Source organism: Carcharhinus amblyrhynchos, chromosome 6, assembly GCF_965287045.1.
Source record: "Carcharhinus amblyrhynchos chromosome 6, sCarAmb.v2.hapA, whole genome shotgun sequence".
Classification (NCBI taxonomy): Eukaryota; Metazoa; Chordata; class Chondrichthyes; order Carcharhiniformes; family Carcharhinidae; genus Carcharhinus; species Carcharhinus amblyrhynchos.
In genome coordinates, this window is record NC_137329.1 from 96,682,812 (window position 1) to 96,698,271 (window position 15,460).

General features: G+C 41.3%; 1 protein-coding gene across 1 annotated transcript in view; it reads right to left on the minus strand.

Annotated features, from left to right (window-relative positions):
- kcnq1.2 (potassium voltage-gated channel, KQT-like subfamily, member 1.2) overlaps positions 1-15,460 on the minus strand; it is a 483,492-nt gene that overhangs the window by 112,134 nt on the left and 355,898 nt on the right. The window lies entirely within an intron of this gene.

Here is a 15,460-nt window from a genome sequence, read left to right on the forward strand (position 1 = left end):
AAATTTTCAGTGTGAAGGACCCTGGCCACACATCAGGAACCTCTCTATTTTCAGAGCAGGAAAGTATAGCTAATATGTGCCATTAATCACGCGAACATACACATCATTGTCAGATATCTACAGTGATGCCAATGATGTTTTAGATATGTGAAAAAACACCCTTCTAGTCCCCATGACTCAATGTTATGATTCAGGTTGGTCAGTTACATATTGCCTCAGAATTAAATTTCTCTCTCTTTCCCAGAAGCAGTTTTCTAGCCTCTAAAACATCCCATGTGGGTAGTAAGAATTCAAGGAGAAAATAGTGACAGCTTTGTGTTGGTGGGTGCTGAGACCAAGTTTCCTGATACTCACTGATAGAAAGAGAATTGCAGCCTGTGTATAAAGAGCTTATAGGGAACATCACTGTTGGAACCAAAACTAATTCTGTCTTCATCTGACCTTCAGACAACATCTTGAGCACTGAGGTGATTGAGAATGGAAATAGTGGTCAAGTTTACCCTTAAAGGAAGAGAATCAAGGCTACTTATACTATCCTACCATTGTCTTGTATGAGTTAATCTGGCACAAACTAGAGCTTGAAGCGAATATCACCCCAGTGCATATGGCTCCATTGTGGATGCTGGGCTATTTTGTTTTTAAATTATCCCTTCAACGTCAATGAAAAAGTTGAGAAATACTTCTGCTGGAAGTACATTTAACTTTTGTAATCTTATAAACTCTTTAAATACTTTTAATGTTTAAAGAAAAATTCAAAGTCCTCATTATTCACTGAAAGAATCAATTATCAAGGCTCCGTGATTTAAACAGATGATTTTTGCTATACAAGATTTAACCAAAGCAAACGCTACCTTAGATTATTGATTATTATTTACAAGAAAAAAATGATCATTTATACTTTAAACTGAAATCCTCAACTGATTTTTCCCTTCCATTTTGACTTCCACCCAGAAAGTCTTTGGGTACTTGAAGGCTCCTTCACTTGCTTGCACCAAACTGAAGTGCCACAGTTCTCAGGAATTCATTTTCATTCTCCTCGGTGTTCCTGCCAAACTTCGAGGCATCAGCTTTCTTGGGGTACTTCCACTAGTCTCCAGCTAAGTGACTTTCCACTGCTCTATTTTGGACACTCCAGCTTAAGCGTGGACATCACATGCAATTCCAGCACAGCAACTTAAACAAAGAAATAAAAACATTCCTAGTTTCTAACAGCCGTTTTGCTCCTGGATGACAGGTGATTGACAGCTTTTGGCAGTCTCTCTCTCTCTCTCTCTCTCTCTCTGTCCTGATGGAAGATCATCCATCTGAACTGTTAATTCTATTTCTCTCCACAGATGCTGTCTGAGCTGCTGCGTTCTTCCAGCACATTTTGTTTTTATCTCTCTGCCTGTTGCCAGCTTAACTGCTTGTCTCTGTGATAAACATACAGATAAACCCCAAACAAAAGGGAGATTCCCTGCAACTTATTTCCTGGTTGCAGAAGCAGTCTGCTCCAAGGCAGCACAGAGAAAGTTAGCCATGTGGTGCAGAAAGAGGATGAATGAGCTCAGCTGTTCCACTGGAGTAAGTCAACCACCTCATCACCTTCAACACACGCTCCCAAATCCATTACACACCCCTGGGGATCTCACACCCTAGGGGACAACACCACTAATTCTCACACACACTCTCACATCCTCAACAGATGCATAACTTCTGAAACTTGATCCACATCCTGTTCAGGGCTCTGCTCACCACAGAAGCATTCCAGGCATTTTGATCATCTACCATTGTGTGTGTCCTGCTCAGACTTTCTCCATCTGTTTTCAAGTGGGAGAAGTTAGCTCACAAAGGAGGAAGAGGTCCCAGACCAGGGGTGAAGTGACCAATATTAGGCCCCTCACTCACACCGAGGAGTGAGCCAACTCGCTGGCTGGTGAAGATCTGGATCATTCCTGCTGCAATGGTGAGATCAGTGGCAAATATCCATGTGAGGATCCTGCACCAGCTGTTCTCTCTCTCAAAGCAACTGTGTGTGCTCTCTATCCTGTTGTTAACTCTGCTGCCATGCACTCATTATTTCTACTTTGGTTCACAGGATGTTCTGCCAAACAACTGATGCACTCAGCCAGCCAATCCGTCAGCTCCATCCAGGTCTTCACCTGCAGTGAAGAAGAAACCATCTCCGTTGGAGAATTGCAGCCTGAAAGACCTGCCACAGTGATTACCCACAATCTCCAACAGTGCAGAGACACACACCTCGGCAGGATCTAGATGTCAAGAAGGCTTGGCTTCACAATCTGGTGGTTACTGCACAGACCTGCATCAGCAGGAGGATAAGGGCTCAGCCATGGTCCCTGGCAGAGGACTGCTGGGAAGAGGCATCTTCCCAAAGAATCCAAAGAAGTGCAGGTTAGATGGATTGGCCATGCTAAATTGACCCTTAGAGTCCCAAGATGTGTAGGTTGGGAGGAATTGGTGGCATAAATACATAGGGTCTGGGTAAGATGCTCTATTGGCCTGCTTCTATGATTCTAGGACCTTTGAAGTCCCATTCAAATGATGAGCCTCTGGACTTGGCCTTCCATCTTGCTGGAGTCCTACAGATCTCAGCTCACAAGAGGCATGAGGTAATCAGAGACAAGAGGGCCAATCACTGAAGTTCTGAAGCCCAAGTGAAGTTCATGCAGATCCAAAACATCAGTGATGTCCATGAAGATCTGCAAAATCAGTGAAACCAAAGCAGCTGCATGGAGACCTCCCACTTTCTGAGGGCTGCTTTGTGCAAATTCACGTGCATGAGGATCTGTGATGCCTGTGTTCCTCCAGGGTCTGGAGGCTATAGGCCTCCAGCACCTTCTTCCCATCAGATGTCTGCAATCTGATTGAAGCCCTAAAGATCAGTCTTGACCTTTGCATGTCATGCTGGTCCAGACGCGTTTTACCACAGGTGTCACAGTAAATTGGGCACGGGGGAGACAATCCCAGTTGGACCTTACTTTGCCTCCCATTAGAAGAATGCAAATTGGCCTCACACCGGACTGCAGCAGGATTTGTGATCCACCATAGAATCATAAAATCACTGAATTCCCAAAGTGCAGAAGGAGGCCATTCAGCCCATCAAGTCTGCACCAGCTGTCCAGCAGAGCATCTTACCCAGGCCCATTCCTGCCCTATCCCCGCAATCCTGCACATTTACCATGGCTAAACCCCTTGCCTACACATCTTTGGAAACTAAGGTGCAATTTAGCACAGCCAATCCACCTAACCTGCACATCTTTGGACTGTGGGAGGAAACCAGATTACCCAGAGGAAACCCATGGCATAATCACAGAATCCCTGCGATGCAGAAGATGGCTATTTGGCCATGGCAGAAAGCATCTGATGATCTTGCTGTGATTTCATGCAGATGTGAAACCACTTTCTGTCCATCCTCCCAATTCCCACCCCACCGTTTCCCCTGTGCGTCATGACATGGTTCAGCTCAGAAGGGAGAGGTTGACATATTCCTTTAACCAGAATTTTATTTAGTAATAACTTCACCTACTGTTCCAGTTATGCAAATCTGACCATTTTAATGGGTTTGATTTGCAAGTCCAAACCCTGAGGGGGGAAATAAAAAATATAATAATTAAGCAGACTATTTTGAAAATCATTGGAATGTCATAATGCTCACTCAGAGAGCTGGTGCAGACACAATGGGCCGAACGGTCTCCCTCTGCATCATAACAATTTTGTGATTCTGTCCATGCTATCACATTCAGGTGTTATAAAGTGAAAGTTTCACTGTATGATGCTTTGTGAAAGATCCAGTGCTAAATGTTTCACAAATGTTTATCATCAAGTGAAAGCAGTCCTTGCAAATGGGGGCTATCCAATGGTTCCACTCTTAGCCCTGGCTGAGTACTTTGTTGTTAACCACTGTCTGCGTTCATTAAACATCACTTTCCTTCCCCTCTGCAAGGCAGAAACAGAATGATAAAACAACCAAAATTACAGAGCAACACGTATTGTTCGGTTTCTTCTGAGACGCCTATTACCACCCTGAGCCACACTAACGTGCAACGACTGTGGTCCTTTGGTGCCAAGAGGACTCTGAAACAATTCTGAAAAATCAATGAAGAGAGTGTGCACAATTCCAGCCATTGGTACTTGGTATGAATGGACTAACCAACAGCCCTTAAAGGAACTACTGCCAGAAGGCTTAAAATAATGAAAGGTTACCCCATCTGTTTTTTAAATCTATTTTTGTCTTTGTCATTTCTTTCATTTAGGAAGATGTTTCCTTCAAGAGGTACTGGTTAATGTTCCAGCACAAAAGTAAATGAGTAAAATATTATTATTCCAACATAATTTATATTTGATCATAACTTTGTGTTAAAGGTTCAGTTCCATAACTCAGTCCTTTCAAATACCATATCTCTGTTTTTCCTTATAATATCAGCATACTGATTATTATTTTATAAACTGTAAGTTCAACTCCCATCTTTCATAGAATTCACAATTTTATACTCTCCCCTTAGAAACACTTTCCTCAACCCATGGTTGCATCCGATAGCTGTGATATATTTATAATCTTGGCTTGGTGCCTGTCTGTAACAATAGGCTTGGCAACATTGCATGCTTCATGCATAAACACCCTTTAACAACACCGCTGGGGCACGTGTAGTGCAATGACTGACACAATGCAATGATTATAGTGATAGAAAGATAAACAATGGAAAAAATATGCAATGTCTGCATAATTCCAAAGTTTAACAGATTCCATAAGTAACAGATAACATCCAACTCATTATGGATAAACCTCGAAGGTCCCTCATTACATTAATTATGTACCACAGCTCAAATTATAAGACAGGCAGAATGTTGTTTCCCTAACCAGTTAGTTGTGCTGTTTCAATTTAGTTTTATATGCTTTTTCATTCCAGCTACTTATAAAAACACTGCTAGTATCCCGTTTCTGGATTGTGAGGCAGTGTGTATTTAGCACTTAGCTTTTACCATTTTCAGCTATTGATACACCATGCACATTTATATATCTATAACATGGCACAATGGTTGGTACTGCTGCCTCACAGTTCCAGGGACCCTGGTTTGATTCCTGGTTTAGGTGGTCTCCAATTGTACTTGGCAACTTTGCCCCTTCCTTTACATCCCTGTGATGCCAGGAGAGTGACAACCCCTGCACTACCTGAGCACTTATGCCCATTCTCCCCACAAACTGCGCTGACACAATGTCATCTGTCTCCACATAGGCAAGTTCCATTCTGCATCATTCACCTTCTCATTGGTGCCCTGCTAATGCCCTGGGAATGCTGTGACTGACTCCCTGATGTCAGCCTACCTGTATTCAGCTGGTTTGCCCCAAAGTGCATGAGGACCACATGCCCCTGCAAAAGTCTCAACATCCCCATCAACGAGCTCTTGATATGTTCTTCAACCAGCTTAATTAGCTTTATTCATAGCTTAGGTGGGATCAAAGGACTAGCCCCCCCAATTGTCCTGGTGAAATAGCCGACGATGGGAATGAAGTTGGAAAACTGGCATACCAAATGGCACCAGTTTTTATAACCCTTGTCTACCACTGGACCCAAAATGTAGCCTCAGGAAAGAACATTCAATGAGTATATTTAAAATAAACATCATTCCCACAAGCTATCCAATGATCAGCCACATAATTAAATTTATATTCCTTTGAATACAAATGGGTGATGTAATTAAGATTAAAGGATTTGATAGATTGGACAGAAACTATATCCTCTGTCAGGGAAATCCAGGATAAGGGGGAAAATCTTAAAATTAGATTTTTCAGGGTGATGTCAGGAAGGGCAGTGCAAATTTGGAACTCTTTCCTCAAAAAGAGGAAGTAAGACTAGATCAATTCAAAATTTTCAAGATTGAGATTGATAGATTTTTGGCCAACAAGGGTATTAATGGCCAGAATTCTCCTATCGTGCTCGCCACTGGAATTTTAGTGGCCGTTCTGCAGAGAATGTAAAACGCCATTGACGGTCGGGCGGGAGTTTCCAGTTTTTAGACCAGCGCAGCCGGAGAATTCTGCCCAAGGGTTTTGGAATCAAGGTGGGTAGATGGATTTAAAATACAGTCTGGATCAGGCATGAGGACTGAATGCCAGCTTGTCATTTATCTGACATGTTTAGAAGAACAGGAGTAAAACAAAAAATTGACTTCCTACACCATTGTATGCTTGTAATTAGCATTAGCATTTAATTCTTTATTGTAACTGCCATAAAACTTAGAGCTTCCTCATCGTTAGAAAATACAATCAAAATGTGTATGTATTTTTCTTCCCAGTTTTTAAAGGATGCAACCCAGTTTAATGTAGGATTATGATTCACAGCTGTTTGATCTTTACTTAACAGCACAGATCTAAAAGAAGAATAATCACACAAACTTTGAGAAGCGAAAGGACACTTTAAAAATTACAAGCAAAATTTAATTATTATGATGTTATAACTATTGTCTACATACTGGAACTTGGGATTGAGATTAGATATTTCAGTTGAAAGGCTCACTATTACAATCTTTACTGGCCAAGTACTTTTAATAACCCCATCCTTCATTCTCCAGTATAATAAATAGGGGAATGCTTTATTGCTCAAGTTAGGATATTTCATTCATTATTTTCATTAGAAGTTTTGAGGTTGCAGGTAGATGAAAGGATGACAATGAGCGTAATGCCAAATTATGTTATTACTGCTATCAATCTTTGCCCTTCAGTTTTCCTTTACTCTGTTCAATTGTTGCTTTATAATGTTGGGTGTTGGTTGCTGTCTGCACACTGTCGGCACTGTTCAACATTTTCTTTGTCTGTTGCATCAGTTGCATGCAAGTCTAATTAAGCTTCAGTTTTAATTATGATTGGATTGTTTTTTTCAATAATAAATTGCCTGATGTCAGCAGTGGTTTTGATTGGCTAAATTAAGTGAATTGCAGGCTAAGCCCAAATCTTTATTTGGCACGTAGGTGGATAACAATGACTGTGCAGCAATTCACTGCTAGGGTATTTGAATGAGTAATTACTATACCACAGAGCAATTCCAACCAAACTGGAAATATCCCGACTGTGCATTAGAAGCCGCACCTACAAAATTACACAATGAATGCTGAAAAATTGGAATAAAAACCACTAGAATTATGGTCAAATTTCACCATCAAAATCCCATAGGTTTTACTAAATGCAAAGTAATTATTCCAATTATTTAGGGAGGGGAGTATCATATTGAGGTCTGACATTTAATCCCTTGCAAGTGAAGCTGCTAATAAATGAATGAGGAGGCTAAAAAAATGAGGCAGGTAACATTCGTAACACGCAAGTGCCTGGTAATTAATATCCTTCAATTCGAGCGAATCTATAGATCTTATAGAAACATATAAGATAATGAAGGTGCTAGATAGGGTAGAGGTAGAGAGATTCTTCCCGCTTAGAAAGGATAGCAGAACTAGAGGGCACAGCCTCAAAATAAGGGGGGGGGGGCACAGTTTAGATCGGAGTTGAGGAGGAACTTCTTCACTCAAGGTGTGCAGCAGTGGCAGCAACATTCAGTAAGGTATGATATGGTGAACAGTCTTAGATTGTGTTACGTTGCATGAGACAACCTTTGATATTTTGGACAGGCCTCAATGAAGCCGGCAGCATTGGACAGTGTTGAAATCGCAGCATGGAGATTGCACAGAAAAGCTCTGAAAGCACAGAGCAAAGATAGTGCTCAAATAAAGAGCTGGTAAGTAGACGGATCCCACATGATGAGATTGCTTCGCAATACTACAAGGCCAGCTGCTGACTTTTGTAGTCATTGTAACTTTTTTTTAACTTGGTTAGGAGTTTTCATTCTTGTTTATTATTTATTGAGTGACAGGTTTCCTATTTGCTATTTTGTGAAGTGGAAATATGAGTCAATCAGTTGGAACTTTTTTGTTGCATTGAACAGAAACTGGCTTGGAGCTGATTTTTTGTGAGAATATGAAACTACTTAGAAATATAATCCTACTCCACAACAATGAGCACAATTCCTGCTTTCCTCCACCCCTTCTCAACAAGAACGGTTACATTATTCCCTTGGTGAAGCCTTTATTTGCCATAATTATTCTGGAAGAGAAGCTAGAAGATATGGAGCAAAGGAGAGTGAAGCAACAGCTGAATTTTACCATCCATGGTGATGGGTGGGAGTCTGACTTGGAATTGCACCAATTGCTGACTCCAGTCCACTGCCTTCAAGAGATGTATGATAATACAGCAATCGACCAATCGGCCAGCATGTGGGCTTTCATTCAAAGAGGTTTCTTCAATGTGTGCTGCTTGCCCAATGAGCCATGGAGGAGAGGATGTCTGGGCATCGAGCTGGCACACTACAACCTGGAAGGAGGGCACAACCATTCATCCAAAAGGACCTCATGGCAGGAGACTGTCAGCTATACCAAGGATAATAGTTTTCCTCAAGGAAGAAAACTTTGACGCGGCTCATAAATATTTGAAAGTATTGACTGAGATGGGTGCCAATTTTTATTCATTTGTATATGTTTTCATAAATGGGAAGATTTTGGGAAATTTCAAGCATTACTCTGGTAACTCACTATCCATGATCTTCAGCTCATTTGAAACATGCTTGCCCATGGACGAGATTTTCTGCTCCTATTTGTGCTGGACGTCATGGCAGGCTGAAGCAGAAGATGTAGGGAGAAGGTCAAATATCTGTTTTATATAGTTGTAAACCACCTTGTGGTCGTTCGCTCAACCCTTGCTGCAGCATGTCAAAAATGTCATTTTAATACATTTGCACCTCATTATCAGCCCTCTGATTGGAGTTATCAGGTCAGTATGTTGCTTGTAGGGCACAATCATAACATTGTGTACCTCGGTTCCTGGAGTTTCTATCATCGTATTGGGCTGCGGATGATACAATCAGTCCCTGGAGGCATCTGCAGTGTACAGATGAGGAAAAGGCATGACTGGGGACTACATATTTAACTGTTTAAGTGGCAACTCCATGTACTGTCTGCCTCTCAGCATGTGTGGCAACAAGGAGCCCTAGCAAAATTGAAGTCAATGGGAATGGGAAAAAACTCTCCCCTGGCTGGAGTCATTCCTAGCACAAAGGAACATGGATGTGGTTCTTGGCGGTCAATCATCTCAGTCCCAAGATTGTGGGAGCTCCTCAGAGTAATTTCATAGACCCAACCATCTTCATCCACTTCATCAACGACCTTGTCTCCATCATAGGGTCAGAAGTGATGATTGCACAACGTTCAGCACCATTCATAACTCCTTGGATACTGAAGCATTCCATGTCCATACGCAGCAAGACCTGGGCAACATTTAGGCCTGGTTGATAAGTGGCAAGTAACATTCACGGTACACAGTTGCCTGGAAACCATCATCCCCAACAAGAGAGAATGTAACCATCTACCCTGGACATTGAATAACATTACCATCACTAAATCTCCTGCTTTCAACATCTTGGGGGTCACCATTGATCAGAAACCGAACTGGACCAGCCATATAAATACAAGAGCTGGTCAGAGGCTGGGAATTCTGTGGCAGGAACTCATGTCCTGATTCCCTAAAGCCTGTCCACCATCTACAAGGTACTAGTCAACATTGTGATGGAATATTCCCCACTTGCCTGGTTGAGTGCAATGCCAACAACACTCAAGAAGCTTAACACTATCCAAGATAAAGCAGCTGGCTTGACAGGTAGTCCCTCCATCACCTTAAACATCAACACAGCAGCAATGTGTATATCTATTGCAGCAACTCACCAAGGATCATTCAACAGCAACTTCCAAACCTACAACCTCTACCACCTTGATAATCAAGGGCAGCAAATGTATGTGAACATCACCACCTGCAAGATCTTCTCTTAACAATATGCCATCCTGACTTGGAACTATCTCACCATTCCTTCACTGTTGCTGGGTCAAAATCCCTTTCTAACAGGACTGTGGGTGCACTGACACCAGATGAACTAAAGTGGTTGAAGAAGGCAGCTCTGACACCTTCAAGAGCAATTAGGGATAGGCAATAAACGCTGGCCTAGTCAGTGATACCCAAACCCATTTTTGTTTTAAAACATGGAAGTATCTTCACGACATAGATTACAGCAGTTCAAGAAGGCAGCTTGTCACTGCCTTCTCAATGGCAATTAAGGATGGGCAATGAATACTGGCCTACAGCCATGAATGGACAAAAAAAAATCATTGAGCCTGATTATGTTCTGGAAAAAAATGATGAGGCTAATAATGCTCATCATTATTAACATATAAATCGGACAGCAAATTATAATGAGTACACATTATAGTTAAACATGGAAATCAGGAATTTGCTCTTCAAGCTGCCCAGCTCCTCCAGTGGCTTTGGTACAACAGTACCTTGCAGAACAATTCAACATGGAAGAGTGTAAAATTCCTATATTTATGTACTGGATACCCTCTAAACTAGCTAGAAAAAGTTAGGACTATTCCATTTCGGAGCAAGCAAGTTTATATCAAGGTAGTGAGTCTCAATTACTGCTAAACAACCAGTTTTGGCACCAAAGGTTAACTGTTACAAATGTGGAATTGCTTTTCTTCAGATGTTAGTTATTGTTGGAGCTTTTTTAAAAAAAGACTTGTTTCTGCTTTTTCTTTCTGTCACGGGAATAGGAGGAAAGTGATGGGTTGACTATAAAGCATCCCTTTTTATTCAATCTCATATGGTGTAGTTGTTTTGTCAGGTGGAGGGAGAATTCCAAGTCCGTGGTTAGCAGAGAGTATTTACAGCACTTCTGGTCATCCATCAAAGCCTCCTCCTCATTTTCCAAGTAAAACATTGAAAAAGTTATAGCAAACTGCACACACATTTAGTATTGTGACACAGAACAAGAAATATCATAGCCTCCATCACCAATTATAAGATGAATGTAGCCTTCATGAATACATTTTGAAAGAGTAAAACAACTTTGAAAGCCAAATATACAAGTGCTTTGGGTCATTGGTTCTGGATTGGTAGATAGCCACATGATAAAAATATCATGACTGCTTCCTGAATATTCAGCAGTCAGATGAAGATTTAATGTGATTGACATCTTACACTAGCTCTACATTAATGCAATGAAAGCTTATCCTTTCCATAAGATTGAGGAGTTTCTCAAATGAAGTTCTGATTGTCGCATACATTCACTAAAATGTTCCTTGCATCTCTCAGAATACTGTCTTTCTGTAGTTTCAGATAGCTCTCATTACTGCTTGGTTCCAGTCGGCATAGCGTGAAGTGTGTAGCTTGTCTAAAGAGATCATCAATTTTTTTTTATATACTGTGGATTAGCAGCTGCTTGGCTTATGTAGCAAAGGTATTTTGTGATGCCTGAATGCAAAAGCCTCCAATTTAACTTCTTATCTCTCCTCATGCTCTTTCCCTTCAAAACAGAGGAATATAAGAACTGCCTTTGAGAGATCTACATTCTCAGTCCACAACTATACTTTCTACAGACTTGACTAAATTGGGCAGTAGAAGTCATACACAACCTAATAATGAAGATCATATGATACAACCCACACCCCTCCCTATAACACTCTGGCCAGAATTTCTGGCTGTTCATGCCCCGCTGCCAGCAAGGATGGAGAATTTTGCAGTCAGTCAAGTCTCTGTTCACTGCAATTGGATGGAAGAATCACAGTTGCAAGTGAGGACAGAAAATTCAGCTCTCTGTCTCACACACTATGCTTTAACATGCTGATAAATACATACACCTCAGTGTGACACTCATGGATAGACCCCATACTTTCAGTATACACTTTTGTGGCAGATTTAACATGGATTTAGGAAAATGAGGTCATGTTTGACAAGCCTGTTAGTCTTTTGAGATTGTAAGGAGGGGGGTAGATAAGGGGATGGTAGATGCAGTGCAACTGGACCTTCCAAAGTGCTTGAGAAGCTGGCACACAAGATGATATTACGCAAAATTGGGACTCAGAATTTGGGGTAATAGGTTAGCATGGATTAAGGATTGGTTAACATATAAAGAACAGAGAATAGAAATAAAAAGATTATTTTCAGGTAGGCAGTACCACAATGATCTGTACTTGTTCCTTGGTTATTTATAATCTCTATCAATGCGTTAGATGAGGATACTGAATGTAATGTATCCAAGGTTTTGGTTGATACCAAGTTAGGCAAGAGGGGAGCAAAGAGATTGCAAAGGGATATGGATAAGTTGGACTTAATTTTCTGGGACTCGTAAGTAGTACACTTTGAGGCGAGAAGCCAGGAGAATGCTTCCCAATGCATTCATCACTACCGAGAATATTTTCCAGGGCTAGGCTGGGCGCCCTGCTGCCCTGAGGCAGACAGCCAATTTAAATAATAATGATACCCAAATAGGGAAATTTCTGGCCTTGCCAACATTTTGCCAGTGCAGAGTGGCCTGTAGAGGCCACCAGTTTAAGAATCATTGAACCCTACAGTGCAGAAAGAGGCCCTTCGGCCCATCAAGTCTGCACCGACCACAATCCCACCCAAGCTCTACCCGCATATCCCTACGTATTTTACCCGCTAATCCCACTAACCTACACATCTCAGGACACAAAGGGGCAATTTTTTTATATGGCCAATCAACCTAACCTGCACATCTTTGGACTGTGGGAGGAAACCCATGTAGATACTAGGACAACATGCAAACTCCACACAGACAGTGACCCGAACCGGGAATCGAACCCAGGTCCCTAGAGCTGTGAAGCAGCAGTGCTAACCACTATGCTACCGTGCCGCCCATGGAGAGAATAGAGACTTAATGGAGAGAAGGCTTCATTCTCCAAAGAGGGAACTGCAGCATCAAAGCCTCCCTTCCACTCCAAAGGGTCTGCCACCAAATACATCTTTTTACACCTCCATTTTGAGGCACCGTCACCATTCTTGTCCTGCCTCAACAAACCCCACCAATCCTAGTCATGTTTCTGAGGCTGGAGAGCTTCTGACCTACTGACAGGGATGGCACCATCAGGAGATCACCTTATGTCACTAATTGGATGGTTACTGCAAAGTCAACCAATTAGGAGGGCCCACTAAGACAAGTGCGTGCTCAGGACCCCCATTTGGAGGGTCCCAAAATCTGTGCCCACTCTCAAGACCTGCTGGCCAATCAGATTTGTCTGCAGCTAAGTAATCCTAGCAGTAGTGGCTGCTGCTGAGGCATGTGAACATAAGGAATGTTCTACGCCTTGAGCCTGCTCCGCCATTCAACTAGATCATGGACGATCTATTACCTTATCAGTATTTTCTCACAAGAGAACAGCCATCTAATGCCAGAAGAAGATGAACAATCTTAGCCGAGTAATGATTCATATATTGAAAGCTGCTTCACTGAGGAGCCATATGGATAAGGCTCTATCCACCATGCGATACAGAGTGTTTGATAGCTGTTGGCTTCCATTAACTTTCTTTGGATGTCCACAAGGCCCTAAAGGTAAGTCTCAATTTTTGCATGCCATGCTGGACCAGATGTATTCTGGACCAACATGTTTTCCCACTGGCACTCTGATGACCCAGGCATGGGGGCGAAGATTCTAGTTGAGCCTTGATCCCATTGGAAGGACGCAATTCAGTTTTGCACTGCCCTCCAGAATAATTCCCAATCCACCCATGGCAGGCAACATCAGAAAATCCCATTGTCATTTCATGTTTCTTGCTAGTTTTCTTCCATATTCTGTTTAGTCTTTTTCAGTTTCTTAGACTACATTTTCTGAATTCTAAGATGCTCCCAATCCTCAGACTTTGTACTTGGCAACTTTATAAGGTTCTCTTCCCGGGATCAAATATAATGTTTAACTTATCTTTGTTCTTTTCTTTGTTCTTTGTTCTATAAATTCTGAGGGTTAAGTGGGTATCATGCCTGCTCCCACTCTCAGCAGTTTTGCTGCTGAAGGCATACTGGATCAAGTTGCTAGGGTAACCCAGGAACTCCACCAGACACTCTCCATTTTGATATAGGAAGGCATTTTTACTACTGAAAGCAAGTCCTACTATAATTATGTATCATTACTGTTAATGCTGATGTACCAAGTGATTTTAAATATTTAAGCATGAGGTTAACTTACTTTGGAGATGTTGAGATGGAAATGATCATTTTAGAATCGTGTTAGTCATGGTTGGATCATCTTTCCTGCTGGGGTTTTGTGACTTAAAGGAATACATCTGTAATTTAGAACATTGGAGAATAAATGCTTGGGTCTTAGGGTGCAAACCTAATAAAAATACATTGGAAGACAACCAGGTAATGAGTTGGAACCTGGTTGCATTGAAATCCCTGTTTTGGCAGCTGAAACATTTAATAGTGGGGAAGGGAGGTAGGCCAGACCTTCTGTCCTGTCTTCCTATATCAAAATGGCGAGTGCCTGGTGGAGTTCCTGTGTTACCCTACAACTTGATCCAGTGTGCCTTCAGCAGCAAAACTGCTGTCAGCTGGGAGCAGGCATGATACCCACTTAAACCTCATAATTTATAGAACAAAGACTAAAGAAAAGTACAGCACAGGAACAGGCCCTTTGGCCCTGTGAGCCTCTGCCAGTCATGATACCCTAACTAAATGTAAAAAAAACCTTCTGTCCTTTATGAAGGTAATCAAGAGAATTAATTACCAGCTGAAAATCTACTCATAGTTCCCTAGGGAGTTAAAGATGTAAAGATGTAAATTGAGTTTTCCTGAACCTTCCATCATTTATCATTTGTTCCAGTATTCCGCCTAAGAATTTGGAACAGGTGACAATGTTGTTACCTTATTGATGCAATGTGCTTAAACTAGAAGTGGTTATAAATATTTAAGCATGAGGTTAACTTACTTTGGAGTTGTTGAGATGGAAATGATCATTTAGAATTGTTTTGATTTTTAGAAAATACATGTGATTTCAATTTAAAGGTACTATATCGACATAGTTATGACCTACCTTGGAAGCTCTACCTCATATCTGACTTGACAAACTTGCTACTGAACTTAAGCTATTATTTTGATTTTTAAAACTCTGCTTTATATGCAAGGTAACAGAATAAACCTAACGAGGCACCAGACCCTCATTAACATTTGATGACCTGTTTGAAATAAGGAGTACATTGGAAAAGGATTACTTACATTTGTAGTTCAAATCAATTATAATCAGAGTTCCATCAGCAAAAGAAAAACCAATACTTTTTTGTGACAAGAGAAAACTACCATCAGAAGTTTTCAACAAGTTCCATATCACAAGGCAGGAACTTAGGAGAAAGGTATTTTTCTTTACTGTTAGTGTTCTGCTGTTCAGCAACAAGTCAGAATAAAAGTCAACTACAAGTTCAGGACAAGTAAGAATATAATATACAATATGATGGACAGAGTAAGCTAATTCACATGCAGTGTTTAGCTAGTGTTTAACGTATTCATTGTACGAGTTATCCAAAGATGTATTTCAGATAAGAATCTGAATTGCTCTCAAGTTTTAAGAAAGTTCATTATGC